Raw genomic sequence first — 18,381 nt, 5'->3', positions numbered from 1 at the left:
AAGGTTTACAAAATCTGCAAAGTTCCACAATTTAACTGATTTTCAGACCCAACATGATAAAAAACATGGACTAGCCTTCTGTACTGAACAAGAATCATGATGTATTACAAATAATTTGACTGAGCTACAGTTAAACAGTTAGAAACCATCAGCATGTAATACATTTAATTAAATCTCTGGTTCCCCTTGAGAGAGAAAAATTTCAGGTTGTCAGGTGTATGTTGGTTTTAACAAATATAGAGGGTCTTTTAAAGAAATGGTTTTAAGCTAAGAAATAACTTTGAGTATTGTAGTTGGCCACAAAAGAAGCAGGAGGGGCATTTCGCAATAAGCTCATAGTTTGTAGGTCCGCTCTTTGGACTATCAAAATAGTAAAGGATGGTCTCAGAAGTCAGAAGGTTAGAAAAGAAAAGAGGAACTGGACAAAATAACAGGAAGGCTGTAACGAACAAGGACAGCCAAATGAGACAGATTTTAAAAGAAAAACAAGTGAGGTAATCAATAAGTATGATCGGCTTGGGCGCAGGGAATTACCAAATGAAGGATTCACCCATCCTTAAAGATGTTCAAATAAATGTACTGCTTCGGAACTCTTTGACTCGGATTGAAAATTATTGAGTAAGTGGGTTCATTTCTCACAATTGGGGGCTCTCGTCTGGGATGGACTTCAGCTCCTGAAAAGGCTCCCACCGTCGATAACTGAGAAGGCGTGCCCCGTTCCTTTAGAACGGTTTTGTGTTTTTCAGCGGTGGGTGGCTTGAGGGATTGCCTGAATTGAATCTTTTAAGAGTCATTCCGAACCAGTTGGCAGTGAGTGTGTGTACCTTGTGTTGGACTCAAGGGGTCCCAAGGGGGAAGGCACAACCGGAAGACATCTAATAGCCAGGTAACTCTGTGCACAGACCAAGGTAAGAAAACTGACTTTTAAGTCCTACCTTGGTGGCTGAGGTTTGGGTTTTAGTAGTTATGAGGGACTAACGAAAGTAACCTGGGGGTTCGGGAGTACCAAACTCCTGCCTCGAGTTGGACTCAAGGTTTCTGGTTCATAGCGGTGGGACCCCAACTCTATTGGCTTTTCGCAATTTACAAGGACACCAGAATCACCTGACAGGGGTCAGGCTAACCCCGAAAAAGTGCCCTACCTTGCGTTGGACTCAAGGATTTTCTGGGGAAAGAATCCTCAGATTCTGTAGGGATTGGACCCCTATTGGGAGAGGTGATTGAGGCCACTGGGTGGTGAACCAGAGTGAAATGGGTTGTGCAACAAGTAGTAAAGGAAAATCCTCCGTTGAGAAGGGAGGCGTCCCTGGCAACATTCCTCTAGAAAGTCCGTTGGGTAGGATGTTGGGAAATTGGAAACAAAATGAACACACATACGACAAAAAGATAGAAAGAAGATGATAATGTATTGTTTTGTATGGATTAAGGAACCTATTCTTCGTCCTGCCGTCTTTGGCTAAAGTACAGGTCGGACGAAGACTGGGTTTGTCATTATTTAAATTTATATGTTAATGAAAAAGAACCCTTCAGTCAGGAGGAGTCTGATTATGCCTCCTTTTGGAAGAATGAATCTAAAATACGGATGTGCACTGTAAAAACAGATGAAAAGAAGATCCCTAGTGCACCACCTCTATCCCCATGGGAGGTATTAGAAATTACAGATTTCCGGACAATTAAACAAGACGGAATTCCAGAAAATGAAACCCGACAGGACCAACACCCCACGATTCTACGGACTACCAAAAATCCATAAACCAGGAGCCCCCCTCAGACCTATAGTCTCACTACCTGGAACACCAACTTACAGACTGGCCAAAGAACTACACACAAGACTGAAATACCTAGTAGAAGAGTCACAGCACTCCATCCACTCCACCCAGGAATTCCTAAAAATCATCAAAAACACCAAAATAGAGGAAGACGAAGCAATGATCTCATTTGGCGTAACAGCCCTGTTCACCTCCATCAACATCGACCTGGCAAAGGAAACGCTTACCACACTTTTAGAAGAGACCATCACACACACCCCCCAACCATCATCAATCACATTACCAACGAAAACATCATGAAGCTAGTGGACCTGTGTCTCAGCACCCACTTCACTTTCAACAACATAGTCTACAAACAAACCAACGGCACACCCATGGGATCTCCGCTATCAGAATTCATAGCAGAAGCAGTAATGCAAAGACTAGAACAAACAGCCTTACCAAACATCAAACCAAAACCTGGGTCCGCTATGTAGATGACACCTTTGTCATCGCAAAACGAAACAAGATAGAAGAGACATTTAACATCATCAACAACACCCTCACAGGCATAAAGTTCACCAAGGAGGAAGAAACCGACAACAAACTCGCATTCCTGGACGTCACAGTCGAAAGAAAGGACAACGGAGAACTACAATCATGCGTACACAGAAAACTGACAAACACTGACCAAATACTTAACTACACCAGCAACCATCCCAACACACACAAACAAAGCTGTATCAGAACACTATTCCAACGAGCCACCACACACTGCAGCACAGACGAGCTTCGGAAAACAGAGGAGGACCACCTATGCAACGTATTCAAGAAGAACAGATACTCAAAAGATACAGTGCGCAGATTCCTCAAGAACAAACCACGACGAGCAGACCAAACACAGCCAGAAACCCTAACCACCTTACCATACATCAAAGAAGTTTCAGAAATGACAGCCAGACTACTAAGACCCCTTGGAAGACTAGTAGCACACAAACCCACCAACACTCTCAAATAAAAACTAACAAACTTAAAAGACCCAGTACAACCCATGGACAAAACCAACGTCATCTACAAAATTCCATGCAAGGACTGCCACAAACACTACGTAGGACAAACAGGAAGAAAGTAGGCCACCAGGATACACGAACACCAGCTAGCCACAAAAAGAAACAACCCTCTCTCCCTCGTAGCCCTACGCATGGATGAATAAAAACAACATTTCAACTGGGACAACACATCTATCCTGGGACAGGCTCAGCAAAGACATGCCAGAGAATTCCTAAAGGCCTGGCACTCCAACCACAATGCCATAAACAAACACATAGGTCTAGATGCCATCTATCAACCCCTCAGAAAATGAACAGGAAATGACATCACCATAAACCCCAGGAACCCCATCCAGGAGAAAGATATAAATAGAAAGCAGGAGACAACAGCTTTGCTTCACTTGGAGGTCATCACTGATGATGAGTTCGCCAGGTAATGAAACGTCTGGATATCAAACATACAGCTCAGCGAGTAAACCTACACCCTAGGTATTAGAAAATTTACCCCCTCCATATGGAAGAATCCAACAGCCCGTGGTGGTTTCTGGTAGGCAGTAGGACTGAGGCAGGGGGAAGAAGGTCCCACCACGTCTGAGACAGAACAGGAAATAGATAAAGTCAGATCCCGATTGCAAAACGCACCAGAAGCCAAATGGGAAGATTAGAAGAAAGCAAAGGGGAGGCGGAAGAAATGTTGGTCCAAAACATGCTTCCATTAAGAGAGGTCCCGATTGGGGAAAGAGAAGTTGGATTTGTTAATGCCCCTTTAACTAGTGGGGAAGTAAGGTTCTTTAAAAAAGAAATGAAACTACGTATAGAAGAACTAGTAGGTTTGTCAGAACAGATTGATCAATTCCTGGGTCCGCATGTATATACTTGGACAGAATTGATGTCCATACTAAATATTTTGTTTAATGGAGAAGAAAGAGGGTTGATAAGGAAAGCAGCATTTGGGTCTGGGACAGGGAACATCCCATGGGAACTGAAGGGGCAGATCAGGCAGAGGATAAGTTGCCCTTAAGAGACCCCAATTGGGATCATCAAAAGCAAGAAGATAGGGAAAAGATGAAAATTATGAAAAATTTATTAATAAGGGCAATTGGAGAAGCCGCCCCAAAGTCGCAGAATTTAACGAAGGCATTTGAGATATGTCAAGGAAAGGAAGAGAGTCCCTCGGTGTTTTTACAAGGGCTGAAGGACTCTATGTGCAAATATTCTGGGATGGATTTAGAGGGGCCAGTAGGGGAAGGATTGTTGAAAATACACTTTGTGACTAAGTCTTGGCCAGATATTCAGAAGAAAATACAGAAAATAGAGGGATGGAGTGAGAAACCATTAGATGAATTGCTGAGGGAGGCTCAGAGAGTATTTGTAAGGAGAGAGGACGAAAAGCAGAAACAAAAGGCAAAAATAATGATAACCACGGTTGATGAGATAATAAAGAAAAAGACAAAAAAGACAAAAGGAGAAAGAAACCGGAATGGTCGTGGAGGAGATGTTAAAGGGTCTGGTAGACAAGAACAAGGATCAAAGTGGAAATCCCCACAGGTGGGATGTTATTACTGTGGAAACACAGGTCATTTTAAGAGAGTGTCCAGATCTGAAAAAGGAAGCAAAGGCAGTCCTGTTTATGAACCTTGATGAAGAACAGGGGTGTCAGGTGTTCCTGCCCCCGGGGACCCACCAGGAACCCTTGATAAATTTAAAGGTGGGACTTTATAAAGAGGATGTAGTTCTCCTAGTCGATACGGGGGCAGTAAGGTCATCCTTAAATTTTAAGCCCAAGGGAGCGGGACCAAAAGAGTTAATTGAATTATGGCGACAGTTATGTGATGAGAGGCATGAAGAATCAGTTTTGCGCTCATGACAAGATACTGTCATCAAATTGGGATTGAATTAACTGCAAATGGTGCTATGAAATCTGTTGAAGTTCTTAAGAATGCATGTGCTCAAGCAAAACAATTACAGAAACAGAATGAGAAGTCACAAGTGACTGGTAAACAAACAGAACTGCGCAATTCCAGTTTTAAAATGTTTTAGTCACTTGTTGCGTTTCCACCCTGAATTACAGATAATGATTTTCCTGGAGCTAACCCATCTATGTAACTGTATCTGCGAATTTTCTCCCTTCCTGTAACTGCCATCCATCACACTCTCTTATTCTTGTAAATTCCTCATTGCCTCTAACTGTTTCTCCAACTGATCCATTTGATCTGATAGGATTCGCAACCAATGACATATAATACAGATGTAATCCTCAATAACCCTTAAACTCTCTCGAAACTCTCATATTGGCCAAGAAGAACCTTTCACTCTACTAAGGGCCATTTTTGCTTCTTTCAATCTACAGACCCAGAAAATAGCACTGTCTTATTCCTCTACAAAACACTGCTCCAGTCTAACTTAATACTTAAGGCTGATATTTTTAAGTTTAATCAAGATTCATATCTCAACGAAACACATAATCAAGAAAGAACCCACTCTATTCACCACTGCAGACTTACAGCAAGGACACACTTAAAAGTATTCAACTTATCTGTTTCTGTGCTGTGACCTCTCCCAAACAGGTTCCTCCAAGATCAGATGTGAATTTCACTGTTTGTTAATTTTCTTGGATGCACTCCAACGTCCAGCGATACATGACTTCAACAGCAAAGGCAGTAGCTGTACAGGTTCACTGCTGTGTCAGTTAGCAGTGTCTCTCTCTCCTGCACAGACCATGTGCTGCCTTTTTCTGTTCCTCTCCCATTTAAAAGTGCTGTTGTTTTGACTTATCTTTTCCCCCAGTGTTCCAAAACAATGCAACAGCATATAAAACAGGAACTGCTGCTCCTGGAATTCGAGGAAATCACCTCCAACATCTAAAATACCTCAAAAAAGAAGCAGCCTATTACAGCCAAATATTTTTCCTGTCCTCCATCTTGGATTTTGTCGAAGTAGATTCAGAATTGGCTTGCCCATAGCAGACAGACACTAGTGGTGGAAGTGTGTTTTTCTGGCTGGAGCTCTATGACTAGTGGTGTTTCACAAGGATCCACAGTGGGACCTGTTCTGTTTGTGATTAATATAAATGACTTAGATTAAAAGGTAGAGGGGTGGGTTAGTAGGTTTGCAGATGAGACAAAGATTGGGAGAGTTGTGGATGGTGTAGAAAGTTGACAAAGGATACAGTGCGATATGGATTAGTTGCAGATATGGGTTGAGAAATGGCAGATAAAGTTTAATCCAGGCAAGTGAGATGCTGCACTTTGGGAGATCAAATGTTAAGGGAATGTGTACAGTAATGGCAGGACCCTTAACAGCATTGATGTACAGAGGGGTCTTGGAGTCCTAGTCCATCAGCTAGGAAAGTCATCACACAAATAGATAGGTTGGTAAAGAAGGCATATGGCATGCTTGCATTCATTGGTCAGGGCATTGCGTACAAGAGTCAGGAAGTCATGTTGAAACTTATAAAACTTTGATTAGGCCACACTTCAAGTATTGCATTCAGTTCTGATTGCCACATTACAGGAACGGTGTGGAGGCTTTGCAGAGGGTGTAGAAGAAGTTTACCAAGATGCTGCCTTGATTGGAGGGGATGAGCTAGAAGAAGAAGCTCGACAAATTAGGGTTTTCTCTGGAGCAGCTGAGGGGAAGCCTGATAGAAGTCTAAAAACTACAAGATGTTGATGGTCAGAATCTTTATCCCAGAATTGAAATATCTAATACACAGAGGCATGCATTTCAGGTGAGAAGGGAAAAGTTCAAAGGAAATGTGGGGACAAGTGTTTTACACAGAGTGTGGTAGCAATCTGGAATGTGCTGCCAAGAGTCGGGGTGGAGGCACATACGATAGGGACGTTTTACGGGCTTTTAGATAAACACATGAATAAGCAAGGAATGAAGGCATATGGACCATGGAAAAGCAGAAGGGACAGATGGAATTTAACTCTTATGAATGTGAGGTAATGCACTTTGGAAGCAGAAATACAAGGGAGTACACAATGAATGGCAGGACGCTATGAACCTCAAAAGAACAGAGAGATCTTGGAGTGTTTGTCCTCAAAACCCTGAAGTTGGCAGAACAGGGTAGTAGAGTAGTTATGAAGGCATCTGGGATACTCACCCTTATCAGCATGGCATAGATTATAAAAGTGAGGAGATCATATTAGAGCTATATAGTATTTTGGCTCAGCCACAACTGGAGAACAATGTGCAGTTCTGGTCTCTGTACTGCAGGAAAAATGTGATTGCACTAGAGGGGGTGCAAAGGAGATTCACCAGGATGTTGTTTAGATTGGAGCACTTTAGCTATGAAGCGTGAGTTATTTTCTTTGGCGCAGAGAAGTTTTAAGAGGGGTGGAGGACCTGATTGAGGTGTACAAAATTACGAAGGTCAAGGACAGGGTGGATAGAAAGCAGCTGTCCCCCGAAGTTGAAAGATCTATAAGAAGGAAGCATCATTTTAAAGTGAAATGCAGGAGCTTTAGAGGGATTTTCAGAAAACATGTTTTTACCCAAAGGATGGTGGGTGTCCGGAATTCATTTCCTGGGAGGGTAGTTGAGGTGAGTAGCCTCACAACCTTTAAAAGGTACTTGAATGAGCATTTGAAATATTTTAACATTCAAGGCTATGAGCCTAGTGCTTGATGGTGGCACTAGTTTAGTGGTACAGGCTTGATGGGCTGAAGGGCTTCCTCTCAATTGCATGACTCAATGATTATACGTCTCTGACATATCTGACTTAAAAATCATAGTTTATAGCAATGTTTCCAGAAAGATAAATTGGTTATATGGAGGTCCACTATTGAGTTTTGACTACAAAGAACAGAGACCGTTCCTGACCTGGGGAAGAACTGAACACTCTAAATTGTTCCCAGCTCCAAGCTGTTCAGTTACCTGTGAACCAATCATACAATAGTTGGCAGGCAAAAAAGTCTCTGTCATTGATAACTAGTCACTAATCATAGATTAATGAAAATCTTGTGGTCAACAAAAACTGCCTCAGTGCACCCCTCAGCTTCAAATCATCGACAGCTCTGCATTTAATATTTGTCCAAACAGCTGTTTATGATTGCCTGCGCTGGATGTCAGATTACTTGCTTTCAAACCTGAAGCCACTCTTTCAACCTCTTTTTTTTTAAAACAGTTCTTTCTCATTTCAGTCCACGATTCTAAAAAAAACACACAATAATTTCAAAAAGCATTTGCAAGTTGTGAATGAATGTAAGAGGCAATGATATAAGCTTGTACTGGGTTTCACAGCAAACGGGCATGCTCACCGTGGAAGAGGGTCTGCAGTAATATCTCAGTGGGTGTATAGGATGGGCTGAAGGACTAAAATTGTCGATGAATACATATGTCCCTCTGAGGCAGGCAAGAAGTGGTAAGATAAAGGAACCTTGGACGACGAGAGCGGTGGAGCTTCTCGTCAAAAGGAAGAAGGTAGCTTACATAAGGTGGAGGAAGCTAGGGTCAAGCTCTGCTCTACAGGATTACAGGGAGGCGAGGAAGGAGCTTAAAAATGGTCTGAGGAGAGCCAGGAGGGGGCACGAGAAAGGCTTGGCAGAACGGATTAGGGAGAACACAAAGGCATTTTACACTTATGTGAGGAATAAGAGAATGATCAAAGAAAGAGTAGGGCCGATCAGGGATAGCATAGGGAATTTGTGTGTGGAGTCTGAGGAGGTAGGGGAAGCCCTAAATGAGTTTTTTGCTTCTGTCTTTACGAAAGAAACGAACTTTGTAGTGAATGAAACCTTTGAAGAGCAGGTGTGCGTGCTGGAATGGATAGAGATAGAGGAAGCTGATGTACTGAAAATGTTGTCAAACATTAAGATTGACAAGTCGCCAGGCCCAGACCAGATTTGTCCTCGGCTGCTTTGGGAAACGAGAAATGCAATTCCTTCGCCACTTGTGAAGATCTTTTCATCCTCACTCTCCACTGGAGTCATACCTGAGGACTGGAGAGAGGCAAATGTAATTCCTCTCTTCAAGAAAGGAAATAGGGATATCCCCGGCAATTACAGACCAGTAAGTCTCACGTCTGTCGTCTGCAAGGTGTTAGAAAGGATTCTGAGGGATAGGATTTATGACCATCTGGAAGAGCATGGCTTGATTAAATGCAGTCAACACGGCTTTGTGAGGGGCAGGTCATGCCTCACAAACCTTATCGAGTTCTTTGAGGATGTGACTAGAAAAGTTGATGAGGGTCGAGCTGTGGATGTGGTGTATATGGACTTCAGCAAGGCATTTGATAAGGTTCCCCATGGTAGACTTATTCAGAAGGTCAGGAGGAATGGGATACAGGGGAACTTAGCTGTCTGGATACAGAATTGGCTGGCCAACAGAAGACAGCGAGTGGTAGTAGAAGGAAAATATTCTGCCTGGAAGTCTGTGGTGAGTGGTGTTCCACAGGGCTCTGTCCTTTGGCCTCTACTGTTTGTAATTTTTATTAATGACTTGGATGAGGGTATTGAAGGATGGGTCAGCAAGTTTGCAGATGACACAAAGGTTGAAGGTGTCGTTGACAGTATAGAGGGCTGTTGTAGGCTGCAGCGGGACATTGACAGGATGCAGAGATGGGCTGAGAGGTGGCAGATGGAGTTCAACCTGGATAAATGCGAGGTGATGCATTTTGGAAGGTTGAATCTGAAAGCTGAGTACAGGATTCTTGGCAGTGTGGAGGAACAGAGGGATCTTGGTGTGCAGGTACATAGATCCCTTAAAATGGCCACCCAAGTGGACAGGGTTGTTAAGAAAGCATATGGTGTTGTGGCTTTCATTAACAGGGGGATTGAGTTTAATAGTCGTGAGATCTTGTTGCAGCTCTATAAAGCTTTGGTTAGACCGCACTTGGAATACTGCGTCCAGTTCTGGTCGCCCTATTATAAGAAAGATGTGAATGCTTTGGAGAGGATTCAGAGGAGGTTTACCAGGATGCTGCCTGGACTGGAGGGCTTATCTTATGAGGAGAGGTTGACTGAGCTCTGACTTTTTTCATTGGAGGAGAGGGGACCTAATTGAGGTATACAAGATAATGAGAGGCATAGATAGAGTCGATAGCGAGAGACTATTTCCCAGGGCAGAAATGACTAACACGTGGGGTCATAGTTTTAAGCTGGTTGGAGGAAAGTATAGAGGGGAAGTCAGAGGCAAGTTCTTTACACAGAGAGTAGTGAGAACATGGAATGCGTTGCCAGCAGCAGTTGTGGAGGCAGGGTCATTGGGGACATTTAAGAGACTCCTGGACATGCATATGGTCACAGAAATTTGAGGGTGCATACATGAGGATCAGTGGTCAGCACAACATCGTGGGCTGAAGAGCCTGTTCTGTGCTGTACTGTTCTATGTTCTCTGTTCTAACAGCTGCCTGGATGTGAATGAGTCCTCTGAACATTCCTGTACAATCAAAACTTGTTTTCTGTACTTGCAAGTAGCTTGTTTTCTGCATCTGCTTTTCTGTGCTGGCTGTTTGTTATACTGTATAAGAAAGAGATATTTGTTCTGAGATTTTGGACATCACCTCGGACCAGGATCACAAACAAAAAGCCTGGAACAAAACTAAGCCTCCAGACCAGCCATCAATCGAGGGGTCCCCAATGTGTAGGAGGGTGTGAGGCTCATTGCTTTCTTTTCCTTCCTTTTTCACTGTTCCCCAATAGATGTACATATTTCAGTCTTTCCCCATTTCTTCTCCATTTTTTATTATTACTTAATAAATGTTCATATTTAAGCAAAGTGCTGTTGTGGAGTCTTCTCTTAACATTTAACTGAATCCAAAACAATTCTTGGATACACTTTGTGATCCAAACAGTGGGGTTTACATTGTAAGAAGCAATGCAATTAGTTCTCACTTTGGTTTAAAGTGTAAAAGGGAAGGCTGTAAGCATTCATTGGTGTTTAAAGTGTAAGGGGGGGGATGCAGTATGCTACCACTTTGTTTTACAGTGGAAGAGGAATTGCAGTAAGATCACTGGGGTTTACAGTGTAAGAGGGATGCTACAATCTCTCACTGTGGCTAATCACGTAAGAATGTATGCAGTATTGTCTCACGTTCAGGCAGCTATTGAATATCATCAACAATTTTAGAGTGTTAGAGGCAATGTATTTAGAACTCACTCGGATTTACAGTGTAACAGGCCAGACCCCCTCAAAATATTCTAAGAAGGTAGCCTGGACCCTAACTTTTTCTTACATTAAAGGCAGATGTGAAGTAGATATTCCAGATGTGTTGCAACTGGTCAAACCACTCGGCTTTAAGCAAAACAGAATTTATTCAAACACTACAGTTGAAACACAACAAAAGAGAGTGGAATTTAGAATAACAGCTATTAGAAAACTTAATAGACCCATAACAGTAACTATTACTAATTAACTGTTCCATTACAGTAACATCCCTTAAACACACCCTTTGGCAAAAATGTAAGTTCAAATACAAATTCTTACAGACAGGAGGGAGCAGCATCAAGAGAGAGATTTCAGAAGAAAGTCAGAGGGGTTCTTTCCCGAAGCTTGCAACTCCCCTGGACTCTCACATTTCGGGACTACTACAGCTAAGACAAACTAGAAAAACATGAAGTGGGAGAACTGGTCACTCCCCTCCCATTGTTAAAATTCGCTTTTCCTAGACTCTTCGGCACCTCTGCCTTTACAACCTCTTTTGAAAGAAACCAGTGACAAAATAACCTTTTAAAGTGATAGCATTGTCACAAGAGTTAGGCCTCACTGGTTTTCAAAGTGTACAGGGAATACAGTTGGCCTCAGAGAAAACAGTAACTGAGTTGTACAGTGTAAGAGGGAATAGTGTTAGCTGTCAGTTGCCTTTGCAATTTAACAAGGAATGCTGTATGGTCTCACTGGGGTTTTGTGTGCAAGAAAGAACATAGTTTACTCTAATTGAGGTTTACAGTTATGCAGTGAACTTTCACTGTGGAATGCACTACTTTGAGGATTAACATTGAAGTGGCATTGTGGGGAACTAAATGGTGACATCTTGAAAAATGTCCATATTACAGAGAAGGAGGTGCTGGATGTCTTAAAATGCATAAACATGGATAAATCCCCAGAACCTGATTAGGTATACACCAGAACTCTGTGAGAAGCGAGGGAAGTGATTGCTGGGCCTCTTGCTGAGATGTTTATGTCATCAATAGTCACAGGTGAGGTGCCAGAAGACCGGAGGTTGGTTAACGTGGTGTCACTTAAACAGAAGGGTGGTAAGGAGAAGCCAGGGAACTACAGACCACTGAGCCTGATATCAATGGTGGGCAAGTTGTTGGAGGGATTCTTGAGGAACAGAATTAATGTATTTGGAAAGGCAAGGACTGATTAGAGATAGTCAATATGGCTTTGTGCATGGGAAATCATGTTACACTAACTTGATTACGTTTTTGGAAGAAGTAACAAAGAGGATTGATGAGGGCAGAGTGGTGGATGTGATCTATATGGACTTCAGTAAGGAGTTTTACAAGGTTCTGTATGGTAGACTGATTAGCAAGGTTAGATTACACGGAATGCATGGAGAATGAGCCATTTGGATACAATAGACAATAGACAATAGACAATAGACAATAGATGCAGGAGTAGGCCATTCTGCCCTTCGAGCCTGCACCGCCATTCAATATGATCATGGCTGATCATTCCTAATCAGTATCCTGTTCCAGCCTTATCTCCATACCCCTTGACTCCACTATCTTTAAGAGCTCTATCCAATTCTTTCTTAAATGAATCCAGAGACTGGGCCTCCACTGCCCTCTGGGGCAGAGCATTCCACACAGCCACCACTCTCTGGGTGAAGTAGTTTCTCCTCATCTCTGTCCTAAATGGTCTACCCCGTATTTTTAAGTTGTGTCCTCTGGTTCGGCACTCCCCCATCAACGGAAATATGTTCCCTCCTGCCAGAGTGTCCAGTCCTTTCATAAGCCTATAAGTTTCAATCAGATCCCCTCTCAGTCTTCGAAACTCAAGGGTATACAAGCCCAGTCGCTTCAGTCTTTCCGTGTAAGGCAATCCTGCCATTCCAGGAATTGACCTCGTGAACCTACGCTGCACTCCCTCAATAGCCAGAATGTCTTTCCTCAAATTTGGAGACCAGAACTGTACACAGTACTCCAGGTGTGGTCTCACCAGGGCCCTGTACAGCTGCAGAAGCACCTCTTTGCTTCTATACTCAATTCCTCTTGTTATGAAGGCCAGCATGCTATTAGCCTTCTTCACGACCTGCTGTACCTGCATGCTTGCCTTCATTGACTGGTGGACAAGAACACCCAGATCTCTCTGAACAGCCCCTTTACCTAATTTGATACCATTGAGGTAGTAATCTGCCTTCCTGTTCTTGCCACCAAAGTGGATAACCAGACATTTATCCACATTAAACTGCATCTGCCATGCATCTGCCCACTCACCTAACTTGTCCAGGTCACCCTGTAATCCCCTAACATCCTCATCACATTTCACCCTACCACCTAGCTTTGTGTCATCAGCAAATTTGCTAATGTTATTGCTGATACCATCTTCTATATCATTTACATATATTGTAAAAAGCTGCGGTCCCAGCACGGATCCCTGCGGTACCCCACTGGTCACTGCCTGCCATTTCGAAATGGAGCCGTTAATCACTACCCTTTGTTTCCTATTAGCCAACCAATTCTCTATCCAATCTAGTACTTTGCCCCCAATCCCGTGCGCCCTAATTTTACTCACTAACCTCTTGTGTGGGACTTTATCAAAAGCTTTCTGAAAGTCCAGGTACACTACATCCACTGGATCTCCCTCGTCCATCTTCCGAGTTACATCCTCAAAAAATTCAAGAAGATTAGTCAAGCATGATTTCCCCTTCATAAATCCATGCTGACTCTGTCCTATCCTGTTACTATTATCCAGATGTGCCGTAATTTCATCCTTTATAATAGACTCCAGCATCTTTCCCACCACTGAGGTCAGACTAACTGGTCTATAATTTCCTGCTTTCTCCCGCCCACCCTTCTTAAAAAGTGGCACAACATTAGCCGCCCTCCAATCCTCAGGAACCAACCCCGATTCTATTGAACTCTGGAAAATAATCACCAGCGCATCCACGATTTCCCGAGCCACCTCCTTTAGTACCCTGGGATGCAGGCCATCAGGTCCCGGAGACTTATCAACCTTCAGACCTAACAGTCTCTCCAACACCAAATCCTGGTAAATAGAAATTCCCTTAAGTTCAGGTCCTTCAGCCACTGTTACCTCAGGGAGATTGCTTGTGTCTTCCCCAGTGAACACAGATCTGAAGTACCCATTTAATTCCTCTGCCATTTCTTTGTTCCCAGTAATATATTCCCCTGCTTCTGTCTTCAAGGGCCCAATTTTTGTCCTAACCATTTTTTTGCCTTGGACATATCTAAAAAAGCTTTTACTATCCTCCTTTATATTCTTGGCCAGTTTACCTTCGTACCTCATTTTTTCTCTGCGTATTTCCTTCTTACTAATCCTCTGTTGTTCTTTAAAAGCTTCCCAGTCCTCCGTTTTCCCGCTTATCTTCGCTAAGTTATACTTTTTCTCTTTTAACCTTATATGTTTCTTTACTTCCCTTGTCAGCCACGGCCGCCCATGTCTCCTCCTGGGATCTTTCTTCCTTTTAGGAATGAACTGATCCTGCATCTTCTGCATTATACACAGAAATATCCGCCGTTGTTCCTCCACGGTCTTCCCTGTTAAGGTATTAAACCATTGAACTTTGGCCAGTTGCTCCCTCATAGCTCCATATTTCCCTTTATTCAACTGAAATATTGTCACTTCAGATTGTACCCACTCCCTCTCTAATTGCAGATTGAAGCTTATTGTATTATGGTCACTACTTCCCAATGGCTCCTTCACTTCGAGGTCACTGACCAATTCTGGTTCGTTACACAATACCAGATCCAGAATCGCCTTATCCCTGGTCGGCTCCAGCACCAGCTGCTCTAAAAATCCATCTCTGAGGCACTCCACAAAGTCTCTTTCTTGAGGCCCGATACCATCCTGATTCACCCAGTCTACCTGCATGTTAAAATCCCCCATAACAACTGTAGTAACATCTTTGCGACAAGCCAATTTCAGCTCCTGATTCAACTTACCTCCAACATCCAGACTACTGTTTGGGGGCCTGTAGAAGTGTTTCGAAGCTCTATCCACACTGACTCTACATCCCCTGACTCTAGGTCCGCCCGCGCAAGGGACTGAATATCCTCCCTTACCAACAAGGCCACCCCACCCCCTCTGCCCGTCAGTCTATCCTTACGATAACACGTGTAGCCTTGAATATTCATTTCCTAGGCCCTGTCCCCATGAAGCCACGTCTCAGTTATCCCCACAATATCGTATCTGCCAATTTCCAAAAGAGCCTCAAGCTCATCCACTTTGTGTCTAATGCTTCGTGCATTCATATATAGAATTTTTAATTTGTTACTGCTCTCACCCTTCCCCTCAACCCTTATTTCACTCAACTTTACAGCATGATGCCTTTTCCAGTTTTCTGCCTCCTTGATACAGTTGTCTTTCTTGACTTCTCTTGTTCTAACTACCCCTTCAATTTCCTTTTTAAACATCCAGCTTGTCCCCTCCCCCCCGCTACTTAGTTTAAATGTAGCGGTGTTGCAGCAGAAAACCTGCCTGCCAGAATGCCGATCCCTGTTCTATTAAGGTGCAAGCCATCTCTCTTGTAGAATTTATGGTTACCATAAAATATACCCCAGTGATCCAAGAACTTGAAACCTTGCTTCCTGCACCAGTTCCCCAACCACACGTTCAAGTCCATTATCTCCCGGTTTCTAGCCACACTAGCCCGAGGAACTGGAAGCAAACTGGAGATAACCACCTTGGACGTCCTGCTTTTTAGCCTTCTTCCTAGTCCTGCGAAGTCTCGCTGTAGTATGTTCTTCCTCTTCTTCCCGACATCATTTGTGCCGACGTGTACCACCACCTCGGGCTCTTCACCCTCGTCCTTGAGGATGTCCTGCACTCTGTCCGCGATGTCTTTCACTCTAGCACCAGGAAAGCAACACACCATCCTTAAATCCCGTCTGCTGCCACAAAAACCCCGGTCAGTTCCTCTCACGATGGAGTCCCCTATTACCACGGCTCTATGTGATGTCCGACTCTTCCGCTCTGCTTCTGCGGCAACTTTTGATTGACAAACATGGCCGCCTTGCGAACTGGTAGTGTCATCAGACTCTACTGTTTCCAAAAGCTTCAACCGGCTCGAAAGTGGAAGACTGAGGGTGGTGGTGGAGGGTTGTTTTCAGACTGGAGGCCTGTGACCAATGATGTGCCACAAGGTTTGGTGCAGGGTCCACTGCTTTTTGTCATTTATATAAATGGTTTGGATGTGAAAATAGGAGGTATAGTTAGTAAGTTTGCAGGTGAGACCAAAATTGGAGTTGTAGTGGACAGCGAGGAATATTATGTTGTTCCGTTACCACCCCTAATGCCTCCCCCCCCCCCCCCCCCCCCCCCCCCCCCCGTGTGGAAGCAAAACACTCAGAGACACAGTATAGTTTGCCTCCTTCATCTTTATTCCAGACCCTGGAGGGAGAGAGAACAATCACCCACATCCACAGTGACATGAATTCTCGGTCTTCATTCTGGAACAGCAGGTCAGCTGTTTACAGGGAGGAGCATTTAGATAAGGCAACATACATATTGATTGGGTGACTATTACAATTAGTGAGTGTTAATAGTAAGTATTAAGCCATCTGGTGTTACACAATGAATGTTCTTAACCTTGTTAACTGACTTCACATCTTGAATACTTTTCACCTTATTACACTGACATTACATTCTGAATTCTTCCAATTTGTTAAATGGCTGTCCATAATGAATGTATTTCCACCTTGTTAACCCATAACCCTCGCCTCCAGCACCCCATTGTTAACTGTTAACCTGATCTGAGTCATGCTCAGCTGAACCTCTTGTTTCATAAAACTCAGAACTCTTTCCCTACCTGCTTATACCTTTACACATTCTCAACCTCAGAGTACAAAGGGACCTTGTTCAGGTGGACCATTGGAACGAGGAGTTGCAGATGGAGATTAATTTAGATAAATGTGAGGTGCCACATTTTGGAAAGGCAAATCCAGGCAGGAGTTATACACTTCATGCTAACATCTGGGAGAATGTTGCTGAACAAAGAGACCTTAGAGTGCATTCATTTAAAGTAAACTCACAGGTAGAAAGGATAGGGAAGAAGGCGTTTGATATGCTTTCCTTTATCGGTCAGACCATTGCGTATAGGAGTTGGGAGGTCATGTTGCAGCTATACAGGACATTGGTTCGGCCACTATTGGAATATTGTATGTAATTCTGATCTCCCTCCTAGAAGAAGGATGTTGTGAAACTTGAAAGGGTTCAGAAAAGGTTTACAACATGTTGCCAGGATTGAAGGGTTGAGCTAGAGGGAGAGGCTGAACAGCTGGGGCTGCTTTCCATGGAACATTGAAGGCTGAGGGGTGACCTTATAGAGGTTTATGAAATCATGAGGGTCATGGACATGGTTAATTGACGGGGTACTTTCCCTGGGATAGGGGAGTCCCGAATTAGAGGGCATAGGTTTGAGGTGAGAGAGGAAAGATTTAAAAGGGACTTAAGGGGCAGTGTTTTCACGCAGAGGGTGGTGTGTGTATGGAATGAGCTGCCAGTGGAATTGGTGGAGGCTAGAACAATTACAACATTTAAAAAGCATCTGGATAGGTATGTGATTAGGAAGGGTTCAGAGGGGTATGGGCCAAGTGCTGGCAAATGGAACGAGATTCATTACGAATATCAGGTCGGCATGGACGAGTTAGACCGAAGGGTCTGTTTCCATTGGACATCTCTATCATTGTATGAGACTAGTTAACTCTTACTTGGGTTTAGACTGAAAGATGGACTGCAATAAGCATTCACTGGAGTATAAGAATGAATGTTGTTATCTCTCACTGGGCTTTACAGTGTGAGATGCAATGTCATCTCATTAGGGTTTACAGTGAAAGAATGAATGTTGTTATCTCTCACTAGTGTTTATATTGTCATATGGAATGTTGTAGTTGTTTCCTAGGGTTTGCAGGGTAATAAGGAATATTGAGAGTCGAAAAGTGGCACTGGAAAAGCACAGCAAGGCAGGCAGCATCCAAAGAACAGGAAAGTCCCTAACCATAACCCTCACTCTCACCCTCACCCTAGCCCTAACCCTAACCCTAACCGTTACCCTTTCATCAAGAATGTGGAGGGGCAAGGCGGCTGAAAGGTAAATAGAGGAGGTGGGAGCAGAGCTGGGAAGAAGGTTGATGGAAAGGAGATAGGTGGATGCAGGTGGGAGGTAATTATGATTGGTCAGTGAAGAGAGAGGAGTGGATAGGTGGGAAGGAGGATGGACAGGTAAGACAGGTCAAGAAGGCAACACCAAGTTGGAGGGAAGGGAGATTTGGAAGCTGGTGAAGTTGATGTTGATACCGTAAGGTTGGAGGGTGCCAAGGCAGAAGAGATGTTCTTACTCCAGTTGATGGGGCGGGGGTTTGTTTGGCGATGGATGAGGCCCAGGATTTACGTGTCCTGGGGGACTGGGAGAGGAAGTTAAAGTGGTTGGCCACAGGCCAGTGAGGTGGTTT

Source organism: Chiloscyllium punctatum, chromosome 45 (assembly GCF_047496795.1).
Source record: "Chiloscyllium punctatum isolate Juve2018m chromosome 45, sChiPun1.3, whole genome shotgun sequence".
Classification (NCBI taxonomy): Eukaryota; Metazoa; Chordata; class Chondrichthyes; order Orectolobiformes; family Hemiscylliidae; genus Chiloscyllium; species Chiloscyllium punctatum.
The sequence above is the reverse complement of the archived record's forward strand: the minus strand, read 5'-3'. Positions refer to the sequence as shown.